This window comes from Lissotriton vulgaris, chromosome 12, assembly GCF_964263255.1.
Source record: "Lissotriton vulgaris chromosome 12, aLisVul1.2, whole genome shotgun sequence".
Classification (NCBI taxonomy): Eukaryota; Metazoa; Chordata; class Amphibia; order Caudata; family Salamandridae; genus Lissotriton; species Lissotriton vulgaris.
In genome coordinates this window covers 443545205-443560115 of record NC_141700.1, presented here as the reverse complement: position 1 = coordinate 443560115, position 14911 = coordinate 443545205, and the positions used below count along the sequence as shown (strand labels likewise).

The 14911-nt window shown below is 40.3% G+C and overlaps 3 non-coding genes across 3 annotated transcripts; all 3 read left to right on the top strand.

Moving 5' to 3' along the window:
• The first annotated feature begins 2961 nt into the window (after nt 1–2961).
• TRNAT-AGU (transfer RNA threonine (anticodon AGU)) lies at nt 2962–3035 on the top strand. Its single transcript has one exon. It is a non-coding gene; the product is annotated as a tRNA-Thr (tRNA).
• Nucleotides 3036–3464: 429 nt separating this feature from the next.
• TRNAT-CGU (transfer RNA threonine (anticodon CGU)) lies at nt 3465–3537 on the top strand. Its single transcript has one exon. It is a non-coding gene; the product is annotated as a tRNA-Thr (tRNA).
• A 9365-nt stretch (nt 3538–12902) lies between these two features.
• On the top strand, nt 12903–12976 carry TRNAT-AGU (transfer RNA threonine (anticodon AGU)). The gene has a single exon. It is a non-coding gene; the product is annotated as a tRNA-Thr (tRNA).
• Nucleotides 12977–14911: the final 1935 nt, after the last annotated feature.

Genomic DNA, 14911 nt, shown 5'->3' with positions numbered 1-14911 from the left:
AAATCATTTTCATTAGGTCTTATTCCGATACAATTAAAATATAAAAGTCTGATTCATCTTACTGATGAACAGATCATCTTTAACCTTATAAAAACCCAAGTATTTTCAAGATTATAGAATGAATACTGTTATTGCAAAATGAAAAAAATACATATCTATGAGAAAGACGTTGATGAAATGTCTACCTAGATTGGAGCAATATTATTACCTTCATGAATTTTTTTTTTAAAGAATTCAAGAAATGAAATTGGGTTTTATAAGAGTACATGTTTATTAAAACATATGAATCCTTGTGAAGTGATTGAGTATCTTTTCGTGATTAAGATTACAATACATATAAAGAAGAATTTATAGCAGAAAACACATTTTCATCATCAACAATAAATTATTTATGCATTTTTTACTATTACCGTTGGTGCTGTGGCTAAGTGGTTAAAGCTCCTATCTCGTAAACAGGAAATCCTGAGTTCAAATCTCAGCAGCATTTAACTGTTTTCTTCATGCTTTCCGAATAATTTTCATCAAACAAGTGTTGAATACAATTTAAGTATAAACATCTGGTTCTATGAACTTTAGAATAAGTTATCTTAAAAATTAAATAAAATACTTGGTATTGTGAAGATTTTTGTAGGAATGCATTGATTGAAATAGGGAAAAGAAAATGACAAAGAACAAGATAGAGGTGAATGATCACTCTATTGTTGAATTCAACTAATCCATACTTCAGCAAGGTATATTTTAAAATGATATGAATAGGGTAAACTTCAAATTAGAGAGGTGTTTTTGAATAAGTGAAGAGTCTTCATTCATCTTACGTTTATGAGTAGAGAAGTGTGTGAACTTAGAAAAGAATATGAAAGTGAAAAAGCATTATTCTCTTGAACACCATAAAGAAAAAGTTTTCAAAATTAAGAATCAAGTGGGTGCTGTGGCTTAGCTGGTTAAAACGCCTGTCTAGTAAACAGGAGATCCTGAGTTCAACTCTGAGCTGTGCCTTGCTTTTCTCATTGTTAAATAACAAATCATTTTCATTAGGTCTTATTCCGATACAATTAAAATATAAAAGTCTGATTCATCTTACTGTTGAACAGATCATCTTAAACCTTATAAAAACACAAGTATTTTCAAGATTATAGAATGAATACTGTTATTGCCAAATAAAAAAAATACATATCTATGAGAAAGACGTAGATGAAATTTCTACCTAGGTTTGAGCAATATTAATACCTTCATGATTTTTTTTTTTTAAGAATTCAAGAAATGAAATTGAGTTTTATAAGAGTACCTGTTTATTAAAACATATTAATACTTGCGTAGTGATTGAGTATGTTTTCGTGTTTAAGATTGCAATACATATAAAGAAGAATTTATAGCAGGAAACACATTTTCATCATCAACAATAAATTATGTATGCATTTCTTACTATTAACGTTGGTGCTGTGGGTTAGTGGTTAAAACGCCTGTCTAGTAATCAGGAAATCCAGAGTTCAAATCTCAACAGCACCTAACTCTTTTCTCCATGCTTTCCGAATAATTTTCATCAAACAAATGTTGAATACAATTTAAGAATAAACATCTGGTTCTATGAACTTTAGAATAAGTTATCTTAAAAATTAAATAAAATGCTTGGTATTGTGAAGGTTTTTGTAGGAATGCATTGACTGAAATAGGGAAAAGAAAATGACAAAGAACAAGATAGAGGTGAATGATCACTCTATTGTTGAATTCAATTAATCCATTCTTCAGCAAGGTATATTTTAAAATGATATGAATAGGGTAAACTTCAAATTAGAGAGGTGTTTTTGAATAAGTGAAGAGTCTTCATTCATCTTAAGTGTTTGAGTAGAGAAGTGTGTGAACTTAGAAAAGAATATGAAAGTGAAAAAGCAATATTCTCTTGAAAACCATAAAGAAAAGTGTTTCAAATTTAAAAATCAAGTGGGTGCTGTGGCTTAGCTGGTTAAAGCACCTGTCTAGTAAACAGGAGATCCTGAGTTCATCTCTCAGCAGTGCCTTGCTTTTCTCATTGTTATATAACAAATCATTTTCATTAGGTCTTATTCCGATACAATTAAAATATAAAAGTCTGATTCATATTACTGTTGAAGAGATCACCTTTAACCTTATAAAAACCCAGGTATTTTCAAGATTATAGAATGAATACTGTTATTGCAAAATGAAAAAAAGTACATATCTATGAGAAAGACGTAGATGAAATGTCTACCAAGATTGGAGCAATATTATTACCTTCATGAAAAAAAATTGTAAAGAATTCAAGAAATGAAATTGGGTTTTATAAGAGTACCTGTTTATTAAAACATATGAATCCTTGTGAAGGGATTGAGTATCTTTTCGTGTTTAAGATTACAATACATATAAAGAAGAATTTATAGCAGAAAACACATTTTCATCATCAACAATAAATTATTTATGCATTTTTTACTATTACCATTGGTGCTGTGGCTAAGTGGTTAAAGCTCCTGTCTCGTAAACAGGAAATCCTGAGTACAATTCTCAGCAGCATTTAACTGTTTTCTCCATGCTTTCCGAATGATTTTCATCAAACAAGTGTTGAATACAATTTAAGTATAAACATCTGGTTTTTTGAACTTTAGAATAAGTTATCTTAAAAATTAAATAAAATGCTTGGTATTGTGGAGATTTTTATAGGAATGCATTGACTGAAATAGGGAAAAGAAAATGACAAAGAACAAGATAGAGGTGAATGATCACTCTATTGTTGAATTCAACTAATCCATTCTTCAGCAAGGTATATTTTAAAATGTAATGAATAGGGTAAACTTCAAATTAGAGAGGTGTTTTTGAATAAGTGAAGAGTCGTCATTCATCTTAAGTGTTTGAGTAGAGAAGTGTGTGAACTTAGAAAAGAATATGAAAGTGAAAAAGCAATATTCTCTTGAACACCATAAAGAAAAGTGTTTCAAACTTAAGAATCAAGTGGGTGCTGTGGCTTAGCTGGTTAAAGCACCTGTCTAGTAAACAGGAGATCCTGAGTTCAACTCTCAGCAGTGCCTTGCTTTTCTCATTGTTATATAACAAATCATTTTCATTAGGTCTTATTCCGATACAATTAAAATATAAAAGTCTGATTCATCTTACTGTTGAACAGATCACCTTTAACCTTATAAAAACCCAGGTATTTTCAAGATTATAGAATGAATACTATGATTGCAAAATGAAAAAAAGTACATATCTATGAGAAAGACGTAGATGAAATGTCTACCAAGATTGGAGCAATATTATTACCTTCATTGTAAAGAATTCAAGAAATGAAATTGGGTTTTTATAAGAGTACCTGTTTATTAAAATATATGAATCCTTGCGTAGTGATTGAGTATCTTTTCGTGTTTAAGATTACAATACATATAAAGAAGAATTTATAGCAGAAAACACATTTTCATCATCAACAATAAATTATTTATGCATTTTTTACTATTACCGTTGGTGCTGTGGCTTAGTGGTTAAAGCGCCTGTCTCGTAAACAGGAAATCCTGAGTTCAAATCTCAGCAGCACCTAAATGTTTTCTCCATGCTTTCCGAATAATTTTCATCAAACAAATGTTGAATACAATTTAAGAATAAACATCTGGTTCTATGAACTTTAGAATAAGTTATCTTAAAAATTAAATAAAATGCTTGGTATTGTGAAGATTTTTGTAGGAATGCATTGACTGAAATAGGGAAAAGAAAATGACAAAGAACAAGATAGAGGTGAATGATCACTCTATTGTTGAATTCAACTAATCCATTCTTCAGCAAGGTATATTTTAAAATGATATGAATAGGGTAAACTTCAAATTAGAGAGGTGTTTTTGGAAAGGGGCGACCACTCGGTCCCCCCGAACGTATGGCGGAGTGCCTCGATCCCCCCGGGAAGCCATTTTTGGGCGGGAGGCGCGTCTCGGCTGGTATGCCCGAAGCGGCGTAGCCGGGGCGCGCCTTTTCCCGCCCTAGAGTGGGCTGGCCTAGACACCGACGCAGCCAGCCACGCCCTCGGGGCGGGCAGGGGCGGGTTTTCGCCCGCCCTGAAGACGGATAAAAAGAGACGCAAGACCGGAAGACGTCCTCTTGTTCTTGTGCTCCGAAGCTGCACCTCCTCGCTACACGTGAGCTCGGGACGGAACGAAGAGCCAATTTTGAGCGTTTTGATCTTTTTCTTTGTCTTCTAGATACTTCCTCGGAGAGATGCCCAAGAAAGGCGCAAAGAGAATGACGACCGACCAGATGGTGCGGGCCCTTTGCAAAGAAGTGTCCGACATAAAGAAGCGGTTGGCGGAGCGAGATGGGGAGGAGGGTTCGGGCCCTGCGCCGGCTGGAGGGAGACCTAAGAGGCCGAGAAAGGTTCCAGCCGGTGGGGACGTCCCGGTTCCCTCTGCCCCGCTCGAGGCGCCGATCCCAGTACCGATGGAGGGGAATCCAATCCCCGTTGTCGTCACCCCGACGTCCAAGGAAGACATGCCCCCCGAGCTGGCAGCACAGCTAGCAGCATGGTTGGGGGATAGTAGTGATGGCGCCACGGCTGCCGAGGCACAGGCGCTGATAAAAGGGCTTCGTGAGAAGAAAGAGGCAGCTAGAGTAGCTGCGCCGTTGGCGGGGATAGACAAGCCGCAAGCGGCAGAAGCTGCGTCCGGTTCAGGTAAGCGGCCATTGCCGATTGCAAGGGACGAGTCAGCACCCTCTCGTAGAGAGAGATTGGGACAACATGTGCCTTTAGCTATAAAGGAAAAGATCTGGGCGGGGGAGTACGTGAATATTTTTTCCCTGCTTGTTGATCATTATGATGTGGAGCATGTGAAAAGTCAGAAGGACTTAATGCATCCGAGTGTTTGGCGCGCAAAAATGGCCGCCTTTAAGGTAAATGAGAACATTGGCAACTGGGGCAACGCATGGGGTATTTTCACATCGATTTTGGGGGAACGTAGGCCCGAGTTGCTTCCTGAGTTTCCCGTTTATCAATCACGAATTATGGGTTACTCGACAGCGTATCAAGGTAACCATTGGTTTTGTTATGACAATCTGTTCAGGAAAGAAAAGGAACATAACAAGAGTTTGACTTGGGATTGTTACGATTCTTTAACATGGGATAAAATGAAAGAATCGGGAATGTTAAGAATGCCATTGGTTGGGAGCAATGTTGTTGATTACTCCCGCCAAAATGTGGGGACGCCCTTTCGACCAAGTACGAGCACCGACGACCAGTCGAGGCCCGCAGGTACAGGGAGAAAGGGTTTCTGTTTTAATTTCAACAAGGGGAAATGTACCAGGCCTCCGGGATCGTGTAAATTCAAACATGAGTGTAGTACGTGTGGGTCGTCCCATCCTGAGTCATCGTGCAGAGCCAGAACGGGTGAGAATGGGGGTAAGGGGGGCGCCAAACAGGTCTAAGCTAGGCCGAGGGGCGCCTTTACCAACCCCGATTGATACCTTGGCAATGATTCCCTGGCTCAGCGAATACCCGGATCGTACTTCTGCCGGGGTGCTGCGGAACGGTTTTACACATGGTTTCCGCATCCCGGTAGGGGACTTTCAGGGTGTAGGGATGTGCAAAAATCAACTTTCCGTTTTACAACATACATCTGTAGTGCAAGAAAAAATTCAGAAAGAGGTTAGCCGGGGACGGGTCGCCGGCCCGTTTAGTGAACCCCCGGTACCGGATTTCGTTTGTTCTCCGTTAGGGGTGGTCCCCAAGAAGGACCCGGGTGAGTTTCGTTTGATCCATAATCTGTCTGCTCCACATGGTCTTTCGGTGAACGACGCAATTGATCCAGAAGTTTGTTCGGTGCGATACGCATCTTTTGATGAGGCGGTAGCCATCTTGAATCGCCTGGGGCACGGGACGTTGATGGCGAAATCTGATATCGAGTCAGCGTTCCGGTTGCTCCCGGTACACCCAGACGATCAGCGTCTTCTGGGATTCGGGTTCCAGGGGTCATTTTACATGGATAGGTGTATGCCAATGGGATGTTCTATATCATGTGCTTACTTTGAGCAATTCAGTACTTTCCTGCAATGGGTGTTCACTGAGAAAACGGGTTTCCGAAATGTAATGCACTACCTTGACGACTTTCTGTTCCTTGGCCCCGCCGGTAATCCCGAATGTGCCCAGGCCTTAGCTGAATTCTGTGTGTTAATGGGTCATCTTGGCGTGCCATTGGCACCGGGTAAAACTATGGGTCCCACGACTTGCCTCGAGTTTTTGGGGATCGAGTTGGACTCAAGGGAGGGGTGCTTCCGTTTACCGGCTAGCAAAGTGTCGAAATTCAGGGCGGCCCTCCAAGTATGTTTGAATGCATCCAAAGTTACACTGCATCAGTTGCAACAGTTAGTGGGAAAGTTGAACTTTGCCTTGAGGGTGATACCAATGGCTCGCCCCTTTTCCCGCTCAATTGCCCAAGCGATGGTTGGCCTAAAGGAGGGTCATCATCGCACAAGGTTATCGGCTGAGGTCCGCCAGGACATGCGGATTTGGTTAGCATTCTTGGCGGACTTCAATGGCCGAGTCGTCTGGAACAAGCCAGCCGTGTCCTCCGAAGAGCTTGGGCTATGGACGGATTCAGCAGGAAGCGTAGGTTTTGGCGCCATCTTCGGCACAAAATGGTCGGCACAAAAGTGGCCCTTATGGTGGCACGAGAAGGGGCTGACAAGTAACATCGCTTTCCTTGAACTATTTCCCATTCTAGTGGCCCTGAGAACCTGGCCAGAAGGGTTCAGAGATCATTCTGTTGTGTTCTGGTCCGACAATATGACCGTGGTAGAATGTATCAATAGTCAGGCAGCCCGTTGTAAATTGATTTTGAGGCTGCTCAAAGAAATTGTCTTACTGTGTATGCAACTGAACGTGGTATTCAGAGCAAAACATGTCCCAGGGGTGATGAATCAGGCCGCTGATGCACTGTCTCGTTTTCACATGCAGGCTTTCTCGGGTTTCCTTCCTTCAGCGGACCCGGAGCCGGCACCCTTCCCCGAAGCTCTCTGGTCTCTCGGTGCCCCGAACTTCGTCACCTCGTGGGAGAGAGTCTAGCACCCAGGACAAGGAAGGCATATGAAGGGGCGTTCCAGGCCTATTTAGCCTTTTTGGGGGCAGAGAGAGGGGGACTTTGGGGTCAGGAAGAGTTGGTAGTACTTTTTCTGATGTCCTTACGTAGGGCTGGGAAATCGGTGGCTACGGCCCAAAGGCATCGTGCCGCCATTTCCTTTGTTGCCAGGGCCCATGGCATCCTGGACCCAACAGCGTCTTTCACGGTACAGAAAGCGCTGCGTGGGTGGCAACGTCTAGAGGGTCGCAGAGTAGACGTAAGACGACCGATAGGTCTTGACAGGTTGTCCCTGTTACTGGCCACACTCCCTAACACATGCTCGTCCCCGTTCGAGACCTGTTTGTTCCGGACTGCATTTACGCTGGCATTTCACGGGGCTATGAGAGTTAGTGAGCTAGTTGCAAGGAACAAACAGGATGTGACGGGGGGCTTGTGCAGGGAACATGTTCAGATCAGGGGTGATGCGATGATTGTCTCCTTTCTCAGGTCCAAGACTGACCAAGATGGGAGAGGGGACTGCACGATCATTCGCAGGAACCCCGAGTCATCCATGTGTCCGGTACAGTGCTTAGAAGATTACCTAGCACGAAGGGTGGCATCATGGGGGGGGACGTTGTTGAGGCATGCAGACGCCACCCCGCTGACGAGGTTTCAGTTTCAGCGGGTGCTTGCAATGGCCATTGCCGCAGCGGGCTTGGACCCGGGCGAATTTGGGACCCATTCCTTTCGAATAGGGGCTGCCACTGAAGCTACAGCCAGGGGTCTTAATGTAGAACAAGTGAAACGTGTGGGGCGCTGGTCCTCAAATTGTTATAAGAGGTACGTGCGATTGCACATGTTGTGAAGCTGTAATCATGTACTCACGCTTCTTGTCTTTTGTTTGTTTTCAGTTGCGCAAGCCTACGCGGCAGGGCGGACTGTGCAGTCGACCCAACACCAGGCCAACGGTCGCACGTCACCGGCTGTCAGGAAGGAGGTGTGGGTCGTGGGCCACTCATACGTGAGACGGGCCGCAGACGTATTCAAAGCAGGTGACATGATTCACGTACCTGGGGAATACGGGTACAGAGTGTCCTTCTACGGAAGGGGCGGTCTCTGTATTGACCAATTTCAGAAGTTTTTTGAGGGTTTGTTAGAGCGGATGAGGTCACCGCCGTCCATAGTCATAGTGCATTTGGGGGGCAATGATTTGGTCACCACCGGTAGACGACTTCTCCTGGAGGCTATGCTTTCCACGGTAAGTTGGTTAGCGAGGAGAGTTCCGGGGTGCGTAATTGCGTGGTCTCATATGATCCCACGAAAAGTGTGGCGGGGGGCTATCTCGATCCCTGCTTTGAATCATTCTGTTAGAAAATTGAATAATAAAGTGAGTAGGTTGTTCCGTTCCAAGACATTGCATTCGATCTCGCATAGTTGTATTAATGATGATAGTATGTATCTGGGGGATGGTGTGCATTTGTCGAGGGTGGGGAATGAGTTACTCATAGGTGACTTCCTAGCTTGGTTAAAATCGTTAAAACATGACCTTTAGGTAGGAGTTTTGTGGGGGGTCCGGATAGCCGGTCAACTATCCGGACCTGTGGCGGTAAGGTCATGATCGGTGAGCACTAATTGGTAGATCCCTATGAGTGGGCGTCACCCAACACGGATGGGAGCGCTCGGGAGAGGTGGCCATTGGCCCCTCAATGGGGAGGCGGTCCCGTCTAAGGGCGGGTCGCCGGAAGTAAAGGAAAGGCGGTCAAGGCCCCTTCCTTTGTAGGAGGGGTTACAGCCCCCTCCTGGGGAATTTCCCGGGGCCAGGGTCATCTGCGACGGCAGATGCGGTAAGTTGTGTGGGGTGGGGAGAGGTCAACGATACCTTCTAGATACCACACACAAGTGTTCGAACGACCTTTAAATGGCGTCGAGTCTTAAGTGCCCCCGTCAAGTCAAGGGAAATTGTTAGTAGTTGCACTTGAGGTAAGCCTCTGTGCTGTCGCCCCTCCCAAGTGGGAGGGGTAAGTCTGGTTAGGGATCTTGACACCGGTTATGACCTTGCCGTTGGCCCTTAAACGTTAGGATGTACAATTTCAGTGTTCTTAGAGAATGTTTTGTAGGATGCTAGTTCGGCTAGGAGAACCTCTGTATTAGAGATTATGTTAAGGTTAGCCAAACATCGTAATGTGATAATGAAATTGTACATAACATGAAAACGTTTAATGTTTTAATTTTTTGTTTTAATAAATACGGCCGGGATGGTCACTCCATCCCACATCCAAAAACTTCAAGAACTGTTTCCGGTTTCCCTCCTTTTGGGGATTGTGTTGAGAGGGGGTGGCGGGTATCTCAGCCATATGGAAAGGGGCGACCACTCGGTCCCCCCGAACGTATGGCGGAGTGCCTCGATCCCCCCGGGAAGCCATTTTTGGGCGGGAGGCGCGTCTCGGCTGGTATGCCCGAAGCGGCGTAGCCGGGGCGCGCCTTTTCCCGCCCTAGAGTGGGCTGGCCTAGACACCGACGCAGCCAGCCACGCCCTCGGGGCGGGCAGGGGCGGGTTTTCGCCCGCCCTGAAGACGGATAAAAAGAGACGCAAGACCGGAAGACGTCCTCTTGTTCTTGTGCTCCGAAGCTGCACCTCCTCGCTACACGTGAGCTCGGGACGGAACGAAGAGCCAATTTTGACCCACCCACCAGCCCCTGAGGACAGCAAGTTGTTGTGCAATAAAGTGATTTATAAGTTTGTTTTTTCCATTTCGTCTACAGGCTGGGACAGTATCAGTTTGTTGTTATTCATATTAAAGTATGGTGAATCTCGTTTAGGTTGTTACGATTAAAATGATTTGATGTAGTGTTGCAATTTTTTGCATGTTCTTTCGGTCGTAGCGACCAATGTTTTCATAGGTTTGAGTAAGAATTGTCGTATTTATTTTTGGTAGGCGGTAAGGTCATGATCGGTGAGCACTAATTGGTAGATCCCTATGAGTGGGCGTCACCCAACACGGATGGGAGCGCTCGGGAGAGGTGGCCATTGGCCCCTCAATGGGGAGGCGGTCCCGTCTAAGGGCGGGTCGCCGGAAGTAAAGGAAAGGCGGTCAAGGCCCCTTCCTTTGTAGGAGGGGTTACAGCCCCCTCCTGGGGAATTTCCCGGGGCCAGGGTCATCTGCGACGGCAGATGCGGTAAGTTGTGTGGGGTGGGGAGAGGTCAACGATACCTTCTAGATACCACACACAAGTGTTCGAACGACCTTTAAATGGCGTCGAGTCTTAAGTGCCCCCGTCAAGTCAAGGGAAATTGTTAGTAGTTGCACTTGAGGTAAGCCTCTGTGCTGTCGCCCCTCCCAAGTGGGAGGGGTAAGTCTGGTTAGGGATCTTGACACCGGTTATGACCTTGCCGTTGGCCCTTAAACGTTAGGATGTACAATTTCAGTGTTCTTAGAGAATGTTTTGTAGGATGCTAGTTCGGCTAGGAGAACCTCTGTATTAGAGATTATGTTAAGGTTAGCCAAACATCGTAATGTGATAATGAAATTGTACATAACATGAAAACGTTTAATGTTTTAATTTTTTGTTTTAATAAATACGGCCGGGATGGTCACTCCATCCCACATCCAAAAACTTCAAGAACTGTTTCCGGTTTCCCTCCTTTTGGGGATTGTGTTGAGAGGGGGTGGCGGGTATCTCAGCCATATGAATAAGTGAAGAGTCTTCATTCATCTTAAGTGTTTGAGTAGAGAAGTGTGTGAACTTAGAAAAGAATATGAAAGTGAAAAAGCAATATTCTCTTGAACACCATAAAGAAAAGTGTTTCAAATTTAAGAATCAAGTGGGTGCTGTGGCTTAGCTGGTTAAAGCACCTGTCTAGTAAACAGGAGATCCTGAGTTCATCTCTCAGCAGTGCCTTGCTTTTCTCATTGTTATATAACAAATCATTTTCATTAGGTCTTATTCCGATACAATTAAAATATAAAAGTCTGATTCATCTTACTGTTGAACAGATCACCTTTAACCTTATAAAAACCCAGGTATTTTCAAGATTATAGAATGAATACTGTTATTGCAAAATGAAAAAAAGTACATATCTATGAGAAAGACGTAGATGAAATGTCTACCAAGATTGGAGCAATATTATTACCTTCATGATTTTTTTTTTTAAAGAATTCAAGAAATGAAATTGGGTTTTATAAGAGTACCTGTTTATTAAAACATATGAATCCTTGTGAAGTGATTGAGTATCTTTTCGTGTTTAAGATTACAATACATATAAAGAAGAATTTATAGCAGAAAACACATTTTCATCATCAACAATAAATTATTTATGCATTTTTTACTATTACCGTTGATGCTGTGGCTAAGTGGTTAAAGCTCCTATCTCGTAAACAGGAAATCCTGAGTTCAAATCTCAGCAGCATTTAACTGTTTTCTTCATGCTTTCCGAATAATTTTCATCAAACAAGTGTTGAATACAATTTAAGTATAAACATCTGGTTCTATGAACTTTAGAATAAGTTATCTTAAAAATTAAATAAAATACTTGGTATTGTGAAGATTTTTGTAGGAATGCATTGATTGAAATAGGGAAAAGAAAATGACAAAGAACAAGATAGAGGTGAATGATCACTCTATTGTTGAATTCAACTAATCCATACTTCAGCAAGGTATATTTTAAAATGATATGAATAGGGTAAACTTCAAATTAGAGAGGTGTTTTTGAATAAGTGAAGAGTCTTCATTCATCTTAAGTTTATGAGTAGAGAAGTGTGCGAACTTAGAAAAGAATATGAAAGTGAAAAAGCATTATTCTCTTGAACACCATAAAGAAAAAGTTTTCAAAATTAAGAATCAAGCGGGTGCTGTGGCTTAGCTGGTTAAAACGCCTGTCTAGTAAACAGGAGATCCTGAGTTCAACTCTGAGCTGTGCCTTGCTTTTCTCATTGTTATATAACAAATCATTTTCATTAGGTCTTATTCCGATACAATTAAAATATAAAAGTCTGATTCATCTTACTGTTGAACAGATCATCTTAAACCTTATAAAAACACAGGTATTTTCAAGATTATAGAATGAATAATGTTATTGCCAAATAAAAAAAAGACATATCTATGAGAAAGACGTAGATGAAAATTCTACCTAGATTTGAGCAATATTAATACCTTCATGATTTTTTTTTTAAAGAATTCAAGAAATGAAATTGAGTTTTATAAGAGTACCTTTTTATTAAAACATAATAATCCTTGCGTAGTGATTGAGTATGTTTTTGTGTTTAAGATTACAATACATATAAAGAAGAATTTATAGCAGAAAACAAATTTTCATCATTAACAATAAATTCTTTATGCATTTCTTACTATCAACGTTGGTGCTGTGGCTTAGTGGTTAAAGCGCCTGTCTCGTAATCAGGAAATCCTGAGTTCAAATCTCAACAGCATTTAACTCTTTTCTCCATGCTTTCCGAATTATTTTCATCAAACAAGTGTTGAATACAATTTAAGAATAAACATCTGGTTCTATGAACTTTAGAATAAGTTATCTTAAAAATGAAATAAAATGCGTTGGTATTGTGAAGATTTTTGTAGGAATGCATTGACTGAAATAGGGAAAAGAAAATGACAAAGAACAAGATAGAGGTGAATGATCACTCTATTGTGGAATTCAACAAATCCATTCTTCAGCAAGGAATATTTTAAAATGATATGAATAGGGTAAACTTCAAATTAGAGAGGTGTTTTTGAATAAGTGAGGAGTCTTCATTCATCTTAAGTGTTTGAGTAGAGAAGTGTGTGAACTTAGAAAAGAATATGAAAGTGAAAAAGCAATATTCTCTTGAACACCATAAAGAAAAGTGTTTCAAATTTAAGAATCAAGTGGGTGCAGTGGCTTAGCTGGTTAAAGCGCCTGTCTAGTAAACAGGAGATCCTGAGTTCAAATCTCAGCAGCGCCTTGCTTTTCTCATTGTTATATAACAAATCATTTTCATTAGGTCTTCTTCCGATACAATTAAAATATAAAAGTCTTATTCATCTTACTGATGAACAGATCATCTTTAACCTTATAAAAACCCAAGTATTTTCAAGATTATAGAATGAATACTGTTATTGCAAAATGAAAAAAATACATATCTATGAGAAAGACGTTGATGAAATGTCTACCTAGATTGGAGCAATATTATTACCTTCATGAAAAAAATTGTAAAGAATCCAAGAAATGAAATTGGGTTTTATAAGAGTACCTGTTTATTAAAACATATTAATACTTACGTAGTGATTGAGTATGTTTTCGTGTTTAAGATTACAATACATATAAAGAAGAATTTATAGCAGGAAACACATTTTCATCATCAACAATAAATTATGTATGCATTTCTTACTATTAACGTTGGTGCTGTGGCTTAGTGGTGAAAGCGCCTGTCTCGTAAACAAGAAATCCTGAGTTCAAATCTCAGAAGCACCTAAATCTTTTCTCCATGCTTTCCGAATAATTTTCATCAAACAAATGTTGAATACAATTTAAGAATAAACATCTGGTTCTATGAACTTTAGAATAAGTTATCTTAAACATTAAATAAAATGCTTGGTATTGTGAAGATTTTTGTAGGAATGCATTGACTGAAATAGGGAAAAGAAAATGACAAAGAACAAGATAGAGGTGAATGATCACTCTATTGTTGAATTCAACTAATCCATTCTTCAGCAAGGTATATTTTAAAATGATATGAATAGGGTAAACTTCAAATTAGAGAGGTGTTTTTGAATAAGTGAAGAGTCTTCATTCATCTTAAGTGTTTGAGTAGAGAAGTGTGTGAACTTAGAAAAGAATATGAAAGTGAAAAAGCAATATTCTCTTGAAAACCATAAAGAAAAGTGTTTCAAATTTAAGAATCAAGTGGGTGCTGTGGCTTAGCTGGTTAAAGCACCTGTCTAGTAAACAGGAGATCCTGAGATCATCTCTCAGCAGTGCCTTGCTTTTCTCATTGTTATATAACAAATCATTTTCATTAGGTCTTATTCCGATACAATTAAAATATAAAAGTCTGATTCATCTTACTGTTGAACAGATCACCTTTAACCTTATAAAAACCCAGGTATTTTCAAGATTATAGAATGAATACTGTTATTGCAAAATGCAAAAAAGTACATATCTATGAGAAAGACGTAGATGAAATGTCTACCAAGATTGGAGCAATATTATTACCTTCTTGAAAAAAAATTGTAAAGAATTCAAGAAATGAAATTGGGTTTTATAAGAGTACCTGTTTATTAAAACATATGAATCCTTGTGAAGTGATTGAGTATCTTTTCGTGTTTAAGATTACAATACATATAAAGAAGAATTTATAGCAGAAAACACATTTTCATCATCAACAATAAATTATTTATGCATTTTTTACTATTACCGTTGGTGCTGTGGCTAAGTGGTTAAAGCTCCTATATCGTAAACAGGAAATCCTGAGTTCAAATCTCAGCAGCATTTAACTGTTTTCTTCATGCTTTCCGAATAATTTTCATCAAACAAGTGTTGAATACAATTTAAGTATAAATATCTGGTTCTATGAACTTTAGAATAAGTTATCTTAAAAATTAAATAAAATACTTGGTATTGTGAAGATTTTTGTAGGAATGCATTGATTGAAATAGGGAAAAGAAAATGACAAAGAACAAGATAGAGGTGAATGATCACTCTATTGTTGAATTCAACTAATCCATACTTCAGCAAGGTATATTTTAAAATGATATGAATAGGGTAAACTTTAAATTAGAGAGGTGTTTTTGAATAAGTGAAGAGTCTTCATTCATCTTAAGTTTATGAGTAGAGAAGTGTGTGAACTTAGAAAAGAATATGAAAGTGAAAAAGCATTATTCTCTTGAACACCATAAAG